The sequence below is a fragment of the Triturus cristatus genome, chromosome 5_2, assembly GCF_964204655.1.
Source record: "Triturus cristatus chromosome 5_2, aTriCri1.1, whole genome shotgun sequence".
Lineage (NCBI taxonomy): Eukaryota > Metazoa > Chordata > Amphibia > Caudata > Salamandridae > Triturus > Triturus cristatus.
The window spans coordinates 666,606,428-666,622,130 of NC_140588.1; positions in this window are offsets into that span (position 1 = coordinate 666,606,428).

Genomic DNA, 15,703 nt, shown 5'->3' on the forward strand with positions numbered 1-15,703 from the left:
GGGGTGTGGGGTCTCCTTCTGGACCCCCTTGCCCCTAGGACTGTGATTCCCAAGAATTGACCGACCCACTAGACACCACAGAAGTTGTTTTGGGGAGAGCAACCACCATCCATCAGCTATTTGCCCCGACTCAAATTAAAAGCATTAGTCTTTGTGATCTATGGGGATGATTGGGTGATTTACCCATAATCTTTACGGGAGAAAGGTCTCAAAAGTCCATTAGGTACCGGAGATAAAAAGATTGAAAAAAAGAGCGGGAGCAGGCATCAGGCAATGCTCCAACCCATAATGAGACTAGCAGACTTTCTGCTCCCTCCATCAGTTATCTTCAATATACAGCAATAGACATTTGGGTTTATTTCTTAACAGAAATGGGTTGGGGCAATCTTCCCAGGGTGAGGGACTTAAACCCATACATAAATGGCACCAATATTTAACTGTCTCCTCTGTGGGGGGCTAAAAGGTCACTAGACAGCAAGAATATGTACCTTTTTTGAAACAATATGAAGCAGGAGCAGCATGACACCATCCCTGAAAGGGCTGAAAAATCTTCCTACCCCTTTGATGGCAGATTGGGGCATTTGCTCCCATTCTGCCCCAGAGGGGAATAAGAAAGCCCACTAGACACCAAGGACAATTTAAAAATCCTATCTAATCCCCACCCTAGAGCCTCAATAGCCTTTCTGCGATCTAGGATTCAGATTTAGGTGTTTATCCCAATCTTGCCTCCCAGGAAGGCAGAAAGCCTACTACACCCACTTTGTCTTTTAGCTAAGAATGGAATAAGGACCAGCCCACGTTGGGCCATAACCCCCAAAGCCCTAACAGTGTTTCTCCCACCCGAGGGAAGACTAAAGGCTATTAAAAAATGTGGTTGAAACCAACCTGACCTGATATCAGGCATCACCCCCGCTCCTAATGTACCCCTGGAACCAAGGCATCCCTACGCCCAGGGCAAGCAGGATTAAATTTGGATTTTTTATGTGTGGTTCTAAATTAATGGCTGGCCAAGAGGCAGTGAAACCCAATTATCTCTTACCTGCCATGGCAAATGTTAATACTAATTAGGCTCTGGGTTAGCCAGCAAACCGAGAACTATGCAAACCCTCCACATTTCTGAAAACTACACTGAGAAAGGCGTGTTTGGATCCAGCTACATTTTCCTACTGAGATCCATGCAAGTCACACCTCCAAGGACTCTCTTGGGTGACTAGTTTTCATAAATATCCTGCATTGATAGAATTTTCTGTGTGAAGGCATAGCCCTGAAACAAATACTGCAGATACCCAAATCTTCAAAATGAGTCAATTTTCATGGCAAAAATGTGATGTCTTCATGTTGCATTTGGGGGCTATCATGTTGCAAGTGATAGCCCAAGTCACGCAGGTTGGGTACTGTTTATATCAGGAGACATGTCAAAGCACTCCGTGGTAGGGATTTTCTGTATCACATCTTGGCAAAATAGTCAATATTCATGGTGAGAATTTGATGTGCCTGGTTGCATTTTGGGGCCCATCAGGTCGCCAGCTATAGGGCAAGCCCCACTGTTGGAGTTCAGTTTTTATCAGGTGAAATGTGGAAACACTGAGTGGAAGGAAGTGTGTGGAACCCAACATATTCTGGAACCTTCCCTCACATAAATGTGCAGAGAATGTGTGATTTTAGCCAAAGTTTGAGATTTCCAGGACATTTTGGGTAAGAAAGTTTTGTGAGAGTCACAAAAGGGACACATCCCTTTGCCATCCAGTGTGCAAGAAAGAACACATTTTGCAAAATGTCCTCTGAATCACAAGATTATATGGGTATACCCCAAATTCTGAGTTGCACAAATGATGATTTAGGACCAGAGTTACTAAGCTCTTGTTTCACGTAAAGCGACGTAAGACACCACCACGGTTTAAGTGATACTTCCTAACCATGTGTGGTTATGCAATGCTTAGTAATGCACGGTAGAGCAAACGGCTGTCTTGCGTTACTCTGTGTTGGGAAGACGTTCCATGGGGGGAGAATGAGTGCTCCCATCTATCCACCCATGACTTTTGGCGCATTCCTGATTATTATTTCCTCTTTCTTTGTGTGCTGCATTATTAACACATGTAGAAAGAGGAAAGTGCTTGAAATGGTTGTTTTTGTCAGGAAGGTCTCACTTCATTCACAAAAACACACCTGTGTGTAACTCAGGCACCCTTGCACTAAGGCGCAAGGGTGCTTGCATTAAAGCTGAGCAGCACTCACTGTGCCAGCATAGGGAGTGAGCATGGATGCGCCATATCTTAGTAGAGATGGTGCATTCCTGCTCTCTCCCTGTCACGCAGCACAGGGCAACAAGTTGACTTGCTGTGTCACATTGCATGACTTCTTCAGAAATCTGCCCTTAAGTATCCTAGTAACAAAACAGTGGGAAACCCGAAATACCCTTCGAGGCATGGGCAAATAAACTATTGATAAGTAAGGGTGCCTACAAGGGATTTCATTCATTAATCTCAGTCAAAGGTTTTACAGATTCATTATTTGTATGTTGAGCCCCAAAAGATGACTCAACCTTGAAACAATCCAATCTTTTCTTTCTTCTGATAAATTGTGTAATTTCAGACTACTTTTGAGTAATTGTATATATTATATTTATACAGGGGTCTCTTTTGTAACAATTTACTGTCTGTCCTGAAGATGGTTTGACGGACGTTACTGCCACAACAGACCGAAACGTTGACTTCCCCAGCACGTTTGTCTATTGAGGAGTTGTTCTCTATTGTTTTAGATTCATTTCCTTATTCTGGATTCTTTGGAATAGATGTTCACATCATTAATTTGTAGGCTCTTTCATGCATCCTCAATCATGGTGTTTTATTGTTTCTGACTGTACCCCTTTGCATTTTTGTTTACATTAAAAGTGTGTACCTTTGAGAAAAACAGATATACCCATGTCTGAAAAATCTATTGCATATTATTTATTATTACTTACGTTTGTTTTGTTTCAAGGTTTAGTCACCTTTTGGGGCTCAACATACAAATAATGAATATTAAGTATCTTAGGCACATTTAAAAATGCATACGATTTCATAATACTCATTGTTGATTCTTTACATTTTTAACATGTGAACTGCTGAATGGTCGCACACAGTGAAATATCACTATAGGCTGCAGCTTAACTCTGGGTTTTTTGTGTTCTTAGGAAACCAACAAACACTACGGGCCTCATTTACTATATGTTGATGCACAACAAACCTTCCTGCTGTGCTGCCGTGCATCAAAATAAAAGGGCAGGAATGCGCCATATCTACAAAATATGGCGCGTTCCTTTCGTTCTCTTCTGCTCTGGTGCACAAACAACAGCCGTGTGCTAATGCAGACAGCCTTGTGCCATCGTACAAGGGTGTCTAGGTTGCAGGGATGATTGTTGTTGTGCAAGAAGGGACACCTTCCAGCAAAAACACAATCATTTCACTTCTCTTAAACATCCCCTTGGGAGGAGTAGGAGTCTGACACATTCCCAGTTTTACAATACTTTTTAAATCCGGGAATGTGTCAGGTTCCATGGATGTTGCATCAGAACACCCCCTGCAACATCGATGGAAGGGCCCTTCATGCTCAGTAATCATGAAAGGGGCTCATATTTAGAAGGATGACTTTATGGGGCTTTGTAAGTATGGGCAGGCAAACTGCGCTGCTGGTGCATAAAAAAATGGATTCAAAAGTTTGCAAATCTGCGCATAAATGGGAGCTCCCCTCCAACCCTGTGATAGGAAAAACAACCATTTAGGCAGGGTTCCAAGTGATTGTGATAATCACCCCACCCAAGGATCTACCTGGATTAATCTGTGTTACATACTTATATTAAAATGCAGCCTGGATGTGGTATTCAGAGCACATATAGCGTAATGCCATATGTAATTTACACTATTTAAGAAAAGGTAGCCAAACGATTTTAGAACAACAAAGTTCATATTATAGAAAATGCAAATTGGCCTAGTCTCTGCGGTCTGCACTGCAGAGCACCTTTTGACTGAGTGTGCAGACTGCATGCAGGGACCGTGCACCCTATCACAATGAATGTGCTTTGCCCCGGGTGCAGACACAAACTTGTGCCTACCCTGGAGAAGCCAATTAATGAAGTTAGACTGGCTGTTTGAAGTGCACATCTGCCTTTCATTGTGCAGGTCATCAATGCAGCCTGCATTTGAAAGGGGCACCAAGATCACCCATCAGTTGGGGAAGTGAGAGACTGCACCTGCTTCAGGGAGATTCCAGGGGAATCCATGGGATCACCTTTCTGATCAAGGGGCACCTTCGAATAGCACACCTACTGAGGACCAATTGAGGCATACAACCAGTCTGCCTCCTGATAGCCTCTTTGCCTGTGCACCCCTGTCTATAATGTGGAAAGGGTGCGGAGGCAAGGCGATCCCTCATTTGAATGGGACTGGACACTGAAAGAAATGAGGGGCCATACAAACATCTGTGGCATCTTGTGTAATACTGAAGCGCCCTTGAGCATAAAAAGAAGGTGTGCTTGTCTGTTGCACTTTGATAATACAGCCCCAGATATGTAGTCAGATTTAATAGAGAAGCCAGAATCATTGACTTCAAAACGGACATTGTCTAATATCATAGAAAAACCTATCATGAATCTTGCACATATGAGAACACAGCTGTTCCTATCATAGAGAAAGCATGTTTCGAACTTCTTATGTGAGATACAAAATACCACAGTATCCGGCAATTTCACAAGTATTATGCCTAATTCAGGACTTGGTACTACCCTACCTGACCATCGTTTTTTTCTTCTTATGCTCTAAGGGCCCTATATCTTTCCAATGTTTACCCTCGAATGAGCTCATTTGCATTTGATTAACAAGTTTCTATTGACAAAAATAAAAGATATACGACCTATCTAGATAAGGAGAGATATTAAGTTACATAAATATTCCATTTGCACTCATGTATAAAATAATCTTTATATTAGATATAATTAGTAGTAGTATTATTTAGATGAAAATATACATTCGGCATAGTAAATGAACTTTCAACAAACGTCATTGGTACTAGTATCTTGTAGTAATGTACAAAGGCCGGCCTAAGTTTCTATTGTTATCATTGTTAAATGATTTTGGTACCTTTAAGAACTGCAATTTAAGAATTGATCAGCTTAAAATCAATTGATCCACCTTTTTGAATATGAACATTGAACAAGAAACGCTTAATTTGCTGTGTTCCTAGTAAAAAAATATATATAAAGTATTGAATGTCAAGTTAGTCACTGCTTTCAAACAAAGGCCCCCAGTAATACATCTCCAAGACCAATACATGTTTTTATCAACTGCGACCAACCACACCTCTTTACGAACGTCTAACACAAGGCTATTTTAATTAGTATTAGTATCAAGAATTCATAGAATACTCGAATTTATACATGGTATCTAAGGCTCACCAGATAATTGTATTCAACCAAATAAAAAGTGTAGCTCTTCATTTTAGAGGCATTCATATTGTTGGAATATCTAGGGGCCGATTCCGATCCGGGTCGGAAAGCACTCCGACCGAGTCGGATCCGGAGTGTTATCCAACCGAGCCGGAACCCTACAGTCCGACCGTTCGAGTACGATGCGCACGTATGCTGTCGGACTCGGTTCGGTCGGACTCCCATAGAAGTCAATGGGAGCCGGTCGTACGACGTGTACATGCGCTCCCATTGACTGAATGGGTACGTCTCGAACAAGTCCGCCCCCTACAGTGGGTACGCGTCGGTGCCATCCGCGCCGTACATGCCTGTGTTGGGGAGACCCATAGGTCTCCCCTTGTGTCCGAGGGCTGCGGGTGTCAGGGGGTCCGATGTGGACCCCCGAAGTCCGACTCCGGGAGCTTTTGCGAGCCGGATACTCCGGCTCGCACAGGCTGTCCGACGCGTGCATCGTACTGGCTCGCCCCCTAGTGTTGTAAGCAGTTGCATTATGCATAATCTTTTAAAAATGGGTTTATAACAGTTGTATAATTTGTATTTTTCTTGTTTATTTGTAGCACTTAGAATGCACCGTATAACAATCATGTAACTAGGATTGAGGGTTTTAAATATAAAAACTTTAGTTTCAAGCTTATATGTAAAATACGCAGCTTGGTTCTAGCGCTGCATTTTGTACATGTGTTCACAGACTCCTCTCCTGACACTGTTAACCGTGAGGAGCTATACTGTTTTGAGTTTGACAAAATAATGATTTCTCTGCATGTTTATCAAATCAAAAAATGCTTTATTTAGACAATAATGTCTGTCAAAGTGTCTAAAATTACAAATAAAATCAAAGTAATAGCTGTTATCCCAATTTTTCCTAGAAATCAATAATTTAACAGACAATTCATAATTCAACCTCTGTATTCCTCACAGGTAAACTACTCACTTAAAGGCCAACAACTTAATAACAGTGCCTTTGGTTAAAAAAAGAGAAGCACTACAGTCACTCTGGTTAAAGAAATTTGTTTTTATGACTGATGGTATTCAGGGATCCGCCCTTTCTTCGTTTTGGGCTTCTGAAATTAATGTGAGTTGCTTCTCCACACACCCTAGAAATGTTACCAGTTTTGTGATCGCTTGCAGCTGCTCATTATTCAATAAGAAGCTGACGGCTGATGGTAATGTCCGTGTCCCCTCCCTGATCCATAGGGACCTAAAAAATCTTGTGCGGTCTGCCAATATTATAGGGCATATGAAAAGCAGATGAGTTAGCGACTCCTGCGAAAGATTGCATAATCGGCATAGTTTTGACTGGTGTGTCCACCCATGGTGGTGGCATATCTAATGACACAAATGAGCTCATACGAAGCTGCAGAAATGTCATCTTCTAGTTGGAGGAAAATGTTTCATTGATGTATGTTTGTGGGCCTTTTCTGTCAAAACTACCAAGCAACAGCGGAGCATGTTCAAATGCTCTTAGATCAGATTTCCATGACATCATTTTTATATTTCTGTTCAGGGCTATTTTAAACCGAAAATTAGATGATTTTGAGTTCCAGAGCTCCCTTGATCGTTTATGGATCAGTACTTCGTCTAGAGCTTGCGACCGGGTGTTCGTATAGTTCATGCTGTCATGACACACAGTTTCCTGCCAGATAAGATGTTTTAAAGATCTTTGCTTAGCAGATATTGTGGAATGCAAGTATTTTACTATGCAGGATCTTTGCACAAGCAGTTGATTCTGTAGTGTGAATTACAGCCTGATTTGAGCTGGCGAGGTGTTGCCTGACAGTCGGAATACAGACCTAACACCGGGCTCTGTGCCTTTTTTAAGAAAGTCCCCAGTTTTCCCAGGTAGCGTTCTGAACCGTATGACATTGTTGGCACTAATTTAGCAGAGACTATTTTCAACAGTGCCTCAAAAGAGAACCTGTTTGTGCCCTTGAAAATGGTTCAAAAAGCACCTTGCAGTGAGGCTAATTTTGGTTTTAATGAATTCAGGTGTAGTAGGTATCCTCATTTGTTATCCAGCCAGCAGCCTAGATATTTATATTGGTTGCATTGGTCTGGCGATGGTTATCAAGAAACCATTGATGTGGTTTTCTCTTTATCCGGCCAAAGATAACTATGTTTTTTCATAGTTAATCTGCATATCATTTGCCAGACAGTGTGTGGCTAGGGCGTCAAGCAGTCTTTGAAGCCCTACCAGCATCTAGCTAAGCAAGACGTCGTCATCTGCGTACAGCAGAGAAGAATAGTGTTGGTTCGCAAGTTTGGGAGCATGACTATTGACTTGATTTAGGGCAGGAACCAGATCACACATATACAGATTAAAGAGGGTGGGTGCTAATACGCACCCCTGTTTGACCCCTTGTCCAATGTCGATTCTTTCTGAAACAGACTTATTTCATCCTAGTTTTATTCTCGCCCACATCTGATTTGCTACTGTTGAATCAGTTGACCCACATAGTCGTAGTGGTGCTCAAAAAGAAAGGCTAAAGTGAAGTCTCTCCAAACTGGCCCCTCAATGTCTCAGGCTGCTAATTCAACCAATTCTTGGAATTCAACCCCGTTTTTAGGTGGAGTCTAGGCAGAGAATGCGCAGTCTTCGAAACATGCTGTATCAGTATAGGACTTTGAGCCCGCCTGCTGCTTACCACAGGTTGAAACCATTGTCGCTCTTCTTTGCAGCCTCTTAATTGGTTCACGCAGCCAATAGATCACTTCCATTCCTAACTGAGGAGCACCTGAGAAGCACAGATTAATCCTATCTGATTAGTGCCCTTCTGCTGTGATGCAGGTGCTATTTCTTCTACCCTCCATTCCCACTGCCCCTTTGCCATTCATACTACAGGGCTGCCCCTCTCCAGCCGAAGCTTGCAATAACCCAGCAGTATAAAATGCGCAGATCCGGTCGGCTGGGAGCCCGGCCTGTGTTGGCCAATCAGCGTGTTTGCATGAGCACAGCAACAAGGACATCATCACTCCTTCCAGTCCCAATGCCAAATAAGCTGGCGGCAGTGCCAAGCTTGTAATGGCAGCTTAGCACAAGAATAGTATTGTATTGGATCGTGAAGTCAGCAACCATGCACCTGGCACGAGCCCAAAATACCGTATCCATTGACAACGGCGTGGTGTGAGAACCACGGTGCTTCGTCTCAAGCAATATGTATTGCCTTCCCGGAAGTAATCCTGAGAGTCTGACAGTTTTCTTGTTGTTGATTTCATATTTGTAATCAGCGCCAACAAAATAAAGGGCCTCATTTGTAAAGTGAGTGTGGGGGCTTTGGACTAGAGGAGCTGGCTTAGTGCTGATATATGCAAGCATGCACACAGTTCTGTGTAATATCAGTCTACACACTCATGGAATAGTAGTCTACACTCCCGAGCATTTATTTCTAGGATTTCAGTGCATCCTAGGTACAACCCCCCTACCCCAACTGCGTGTCTGGACTTTTCAGAATGTGGAAATTGAAGAAGGATTTGTGAGATAAACCAACATTCTACTCTAGGATATACTAGGTTATGCGGTCCTATGGTTCTACTCGTCCGTCTGTCCAACTGGGGTTCAACCTCAAGGGGCAAATTCCTCATGCGGTTGCTCGAAGTGCAATCATACCAAGATCTTTGTGTTGTGCGTGTGGGCAGGGGGTGTCGAGCCCCCCTTTCTGAGGTGGAGGATTCGGGTGTCTTATCTTCTCCACCAGTGGTTCCCAAGCCCGTGCCGTCTCCAGTGATTCCCTACCTCTTTTGGCCTCCCTCAGACTTATTGCTCCCTCATAGCCCACCCAGCGTAAAACCTCCTTCTTCAAACCCTCGATCCTAGGTCCCTTCAGAGTCTTCCAGTTCCTGGTTATGTCTCTTTTCGCTGAGAGGAGCTCCAGGTCCTGTAATACCAAAGCACCCTTGAGCATAAAAAGAAGGTGTGCTTGCCTGTTGCACTTTGATAATAAAGCCCCAGATATGTAGTAAAATGTTATAGAGTAGTCAGAATCCTTGACTTCGAAATGGACATTGCCTAATGTCATAGATATACCTATCATGGATCTTGCATATATAAAAACACAGCTGTGCTTATCCTAGTCAAACCATCTGTCACAGGGCGGGAGTTCTCAGGGAAAGAAGGGGTCAAACAAAAGACTGGCGGGAAGCCTCGGATAGGGTGATTAAACAAGTACGCATCATTTGAGACACATAGTTTACATTTTTAATTAAAGAAGAGTATTATTGAAAGTGAAATTGTAGTACAACAATGATGTTAATTTCATGAATTGTTTGTATTGTAGATACCCCCGAAGAAGGGATTGATTCCCGAAATGCATTGGGTTATTTATTAAAACGTGACATTCTGAAACCACCTGGCCTCCTGTGTTTGTAGTAAAACGATCGCCGCCTGAAATGAGTAAAATGAATCGAAGATTACAAAAATGGGAGTTTAAAGCAAAAGATTAATGGAAAAGTCAAGAAAATAAGAATATTAGTATTTGATTGATTGGACTCATGGAATTAATGGTTGTGCTGCCGGTATTGGAACTGCAACAGGTTTCACAGTTTTTGTTCATATGCAGCGCATTTGGACGGAGCGCTTACCTGGCATTGCACGCCTACACTGAACATACTTGTTTAAATTGTAGATGATTTTTCACGATTAAACTGGTGTGCATCTCGCTACTTGTTGTTTTGAAGCCTCGGATGTCATCACGCCTCATCTTTTTCCAAGACAGGATGAATGGAGTGACCCGAGTCCCGTAGCTACCACCGAAAGAAGCTCGTGTCTCTTTAACTGGGACCCAGTCATCGAGGACTCCACCCCCTGGACGGACGTCACACACCTTGGGCCAACAAGAGACGACGAGACCCGGAAGAAGGTGGGTATCATCACCAGTGGAGAGGATCGAGAAGAGGTGGAGAGCGGAGTACGAAGGATTGCGGAGGAAACATCAAGCCAAGCGAAGGACCGGAGGACTACGGAGAGAGTATCAACCCGAGTGGAAGACTGGAGGAGCACAGAGGGCGCACCACGCCAAGGAGAAGCGGAGGATAGTCGAGAGATGGTGGGAAAGCCAGGAGGCCACTGAGGACACGCTTCGCCCAGCCACGTTCCTGGAGGAGCGTGGCTAAGCCAGGTACGAGCGCAATTTGCGGGCTGGGCAGGGAGGCGGTAGAAGCCTGAGGGGTAGAGACGCCAGCCCTGCTGTGCACTCGTCAAAACGCGTCCCCCAAACCCAACACCGTCACCCCCTTTGTGCCTGGCAGTGACTCACTGGTTTTGGTTGGTGCTCCTTCACCCCCTTCCCCAAAACTAATACAGCAAGGCTGTACCACTGACACCCTGTTTCCATCTGTCTTTTCTTTTTGAGCCCACGAGTTTGGCGTCGTCACCGGCTCGCTTCTGGGACGAGCAGAGAAGAGAGGGAGAGAACCAGGGAGAGAGAGAGAGATGAAGACCTAGAGAGCGGGAGAAACACCAAAAGGACATAAAGACTATATATTCGTTTGCCGGTATATACTGGCTACAAGGAGAAGACGTGTACCTTTCGAAATAAAACCCGCCTTGATCCGCTCTAGAGTCCCTGTCATTACTTCAGAACCGCTACACCATCTCCCCTTAGTCTTTGCAGTGTTGGGGAAGCAGTGAAGCAGGCAATGGCCTGGAGTGCATTGGACCTCTATTTCAGTCACTTTGGCTAGGGTATTTGTAACTGCACTCCAGTAACCCACCAGTTCCAGGCAGCTCCAAAGCATGTGGAAGAACTCGGCCCCTATCTCTCAACATCCGGGGCATTTTGCCTCCATTGTCGCAAAGTATCTGTTTGTGTTCCCAGGTGTCAGGTACGCCCTGTGCAACACATAGAAATTAATAATCCTAAATCTGACGTTTCTGGAATCCTTAGGGATACGGAAGTTTTGTGATCACTTTTCTTTTTGTTTAAATAAGACATTTATATTGGTATTGCACAAGACAGTTTACAAACGCCCTCGTGTTATATATAGATTATAAATAAAGTTGCTTGAGTGACTTTTTTCACTTTGTTATGAATTCCACCAATTAGAGACTAGAAAGTGGGGTGATATTTGCCATTCGCCCCTGCCCAAACCCCGCCAAAACCCCACATCTAAGCATTTCCGGTCTTCATTGTGCCGCCCCCTCAAGATAGACATTTCTATTCATCGGGGTATCCATAGAGAAGGCCCTCATGAGCTGCAGGGGCTTGTTGAGCGTCACTTAAACGTGCGCCACCTCAGTGCATTGTTTTGTCCCCAGTGCGGAGTTTAGTGAACATTAGTTGAACTTTAAGATATTGTAGTTAATCTGTCAAACAAGATTTATTTTTTTTGCCAAATTTTAAAGCATGGGCATCTTCAGAGAACCCCTCCCAGAACACTTTCCCAACTCTGCCTCATCAAACTTTACATTTGACATACTCATACTAGTTCTATGGGTTTCCTGAATGCTTCGTAAACATTGGAAAGTAGAGCTTAGCTTTTAGAGAAAAATACTTGACTTACCTATAATTTGGGCCTGGGGTGAGAAAATGGCACTGTGTTCTATTTCTAGCCATCAATCGTGGCACAAGCAGTGCTCGACAAAGCCGTTTAAAATTCATGTCTGTCAAGGACTGGACATCATGACTTTTGACGTGGTTAACTAGTGCTTAGTGCTGATGTGAAATGAAGTTCACTCAACATCCTTCGGTGCATATTAGCAAGACCGGCGATAAAAGTATCGCCGCTTTAGCGGCAGAAAACTGCCGCTAAAACGGCGATAATGGGCTTGATAATATGCGTTATAAAATTCCAATAGAAGCCCAGGTTACATGTGCAGGACATCTAACCTGGGCTTCTATTGGAATTCTATACCGCATATTAGCAAGCCCATTATCGCCGTTTTAGCGGCAGTTTTCTGCCGCTAAAGTGGCAATAATTTTATCGCCGGTCTTGCTAATATGCCCCTTCATCTTTAGTACGGACAGTCAATACATTTAGATTAGTGGAACCTGAGTACACCATGACTTATGCAGGATACAAAGTGTAGTGTCCATAGTGAATGTCATGCCAACTACTGCATGAAGTGTGAACAAATCCATACCCAAATACACCAACAGGCACAGTACACAACATAGCAGAAATGTTTCAAATATACATATGGCACCTGCTAAGGGCGCTTAGAGTTAATTTTTTTAACGCCCGCTATCGCTGGATAATATCACCTGGTTATCACGTTATTAACAACGCTAACTGCCTAGGCGATACAAAATCCAGCGATAGCGGGATTTTGGGAGGTTATCGCTGGTAATGCAGCGATAAAACTACAAGGATAGGGATATCCTTGTTGATAGCTCATGGTGGATTTAGCCATGTAATCCACCTCCCATTGGATTACATGGCTAAGTCTGAAAATTAGCAGACGTAAAAAAGCAGCGTTAACCGTGGTTAGCGCTGCTTTTTTTTGTCTCTAACAGGGTTAGCGTGAAGCTTGATAATAGGAGAAATGTCGCTCAACATTTCTCCTATTATTTTGCTCTGGAACACCCAATTTGCATCTCAATAGAGATGCAAAGGGAAGCGTAGTGAAAAAGGGTGCTAACATCCAATTTTGCATGTTAGCACCCTGTTGTTGATAGGGCGATATTTTTATCTCCGCTTCTTTGGCTTTTAAAGCCAAAAAAGCGGAGATAAAGCCCTTGTTAATATGCCCCTTTTTCTTTTACAGCTATGCGTACCACTTTTCCTGCCATTTCTAAGTGCTATAAATTGCCATTGCTGCAATTACCAGACTTTAATCGTACTTCATATATCAACCTTCGTAAGGACGAAGGGCTCTGATAGCCCTGCTGGAAAACAAACTACGGGCTGCATATCATGACAGAGGTGCAAGCCATGCTGGCAACATTTGTTAATATATAGCTCTCTCCCTCCCCACATTCTGCTCTAACTCCCTGTCCTCTTCCCCTGTGCTGATCTTCCATTCACTCCCCTCCCTCTTTTTTTTAACTGCCTACTCCCTGTCCTCTTCTGCTGATCTTTTGTTCTCTTTGTACTTCCCACTTGCCCCTACCGGTTCTGCCTCCTCCTCCATGCCCACTTTGTGTGCTGTTCTGCTGTTCTCTTCCACCCTCCTCCTTCTCTAACTCCTTGTTCTCTTCTCCCGTGCCGTTCTGCTGTTGTCTTTCTCCCCTCCTTTTCTAACTGTTTTTTCTCCTGTGATGATCTATGGTCCTCTCTGCCCTGTCATCTCCTTTAACCCCTTGTATGCCCATGACGAGCTGGACTCGTCATGGAGCACAGTCTCGCTGTGCCCATGACGAGTCCAGCCTGTCATGAGGCATACCCTAGGGAATCCCTCTGGTGCGGGCACCAGAGGGATTCCCTTTCTGCCAAAATAGCCTCGGGAGCTGGGGAAGAGCTTCCCCAGCTCACGAGGCCCCCCCCCCCCTTTCACTGTAATGACGATCGGTGCGCACGTCGCGCCGACGTCATTACAGTGAAAGTGAAACTGATATGAGCCAAGAGGCTCATTTCAGTTTCACTTTCTACGTGCTCAGGGGGCTATCTCAGCCCCTGAGCACGTAGAAAGACGGGAGAGGTATCGTTGGAAAGGGGAGAATCTCCCCTTTCCAATGGTACCCCTCCCCAGTGGATCCCTGCTTGGGGATCGCCACAGGAGGGCGATCCCCAAGCAGGGATCCACCCACTAGACACCAGGGAGGGGGGAGCGGCCCCTTGGACAAGGGCCTTTGCTCCCCCCAAAGAATTTTGGCCAAATGTAGTCTTTCTGCCCCACCTGGGGGGCTGATGGGGGCAGTAGCCCCCAATATGCCCCCCTGGGGGTGCAAAAAGCCCACTAGACACCAGGGATTTTTTTAAAATACAAAATAGGGGTGGGGGCTGCCCAAAACGGGCAGGCCCATGCCCCCACCCCAACCCCAATTACTACAGTCTTACTGCCCCCCCGGGGGGCAGATGGGGCATTGGCCCCTAATCTGCCCCTTCGGGGGGGCAGAAAGCCCACTAAAAACCAGGGATTAGTTTTTAGTTTTTTTTGTAGGGTGGGGGCTGCCCGCAACGGGCACGCCAATGCCCCCACCCTCCCCCCCACAAAAATGACAGTCTTTCTGCCCCCCAGGAGGCATATGGGAGCTGTAGCCCCCAATCTGGCCCCCCTGGGGGGGCGCAGAATGCCCACTAGAAACCATGGATTTTTTTGTTTTATTAGTGTAGGGGTAGGGACTCCCCAAAATGGGCATGACAATACCCCACCCCACCCCCAGAGAAATTCCAATCTTTCTGCCCCCCCGGGAGGGCAGATGGTGGCAGTGGCCCCTGATCTGCCCCCTGGGGGGGCAGAAAGCCCACTAGGCGCCAGCGAGTACGCCGGCTTTTTTTATGCGTGGGGGTGGGGGCTGCCCAAAATGGTCATACCAATGCCCCCACCCCCACAAAAAATAGCCACAGTCTTTCTGCCCCTTAAGGGGCATATCGGGATGAAACCCCCTTCCCCGATTCCCCCCAGGGCGGCAGAAAGCCCACTGGGCTCCGAATTGTTTTTAGCAATGTGCATACCTGTGGATTTTGGGCCCTAGCGCAGTTGGCACGTAGGCAAACCTAGCAAACCTGTACATTTTTGAAAACTAGACACCAAGGGGAATCCAGGATGGGGTGACTTCACTGGCTCTCACCAGGTTCTGTTACCCAGAATCCATTGCAAACCTAAAAATGTGTCCAAAATAACACATTTTCCTCACATTTCTGTGGTGGAAAGTTCTGGAATCTGCGTGGGTCCACAAAATTCCACCCACCCTGCGTTCCCCAAAGTCTTCAGAGAAAAATGGTACCTCACTTGCGTGGGTAGGCCTAGTGTCCGCGTCAGGCAAGGGCCCAAAACCTATTGAGGAGACATCAAAATTACCTATCACAAAACAACCTGGTTTTGCAAAGGGGGTCCCATGAGTTTTTGGCCCCGGGCTTGGCGGCCATCTAGGGAAACCTACCAAACCCACACATTTCTGAAAACTAGACACCCGGGGAATTCCAGGGAGGTATGGCTTGCGTGGATCCCCCAACGTTTCCTTACCCAGAATGCCCTGCAAACCTCAAATTTAGCTGGAAAAATCACCTTTTTCACACATTTTTGTGGGGGAAAGTTGTGGCATCACCGGGCTGACACAAATTTTCTACCACCCAGCGTTCCCCCGGGTCTCCTGATAAAAACGGTGCCTCACTCGTGTGGGAGGCCCAAGTTCCCGCGACAGGCAAGGG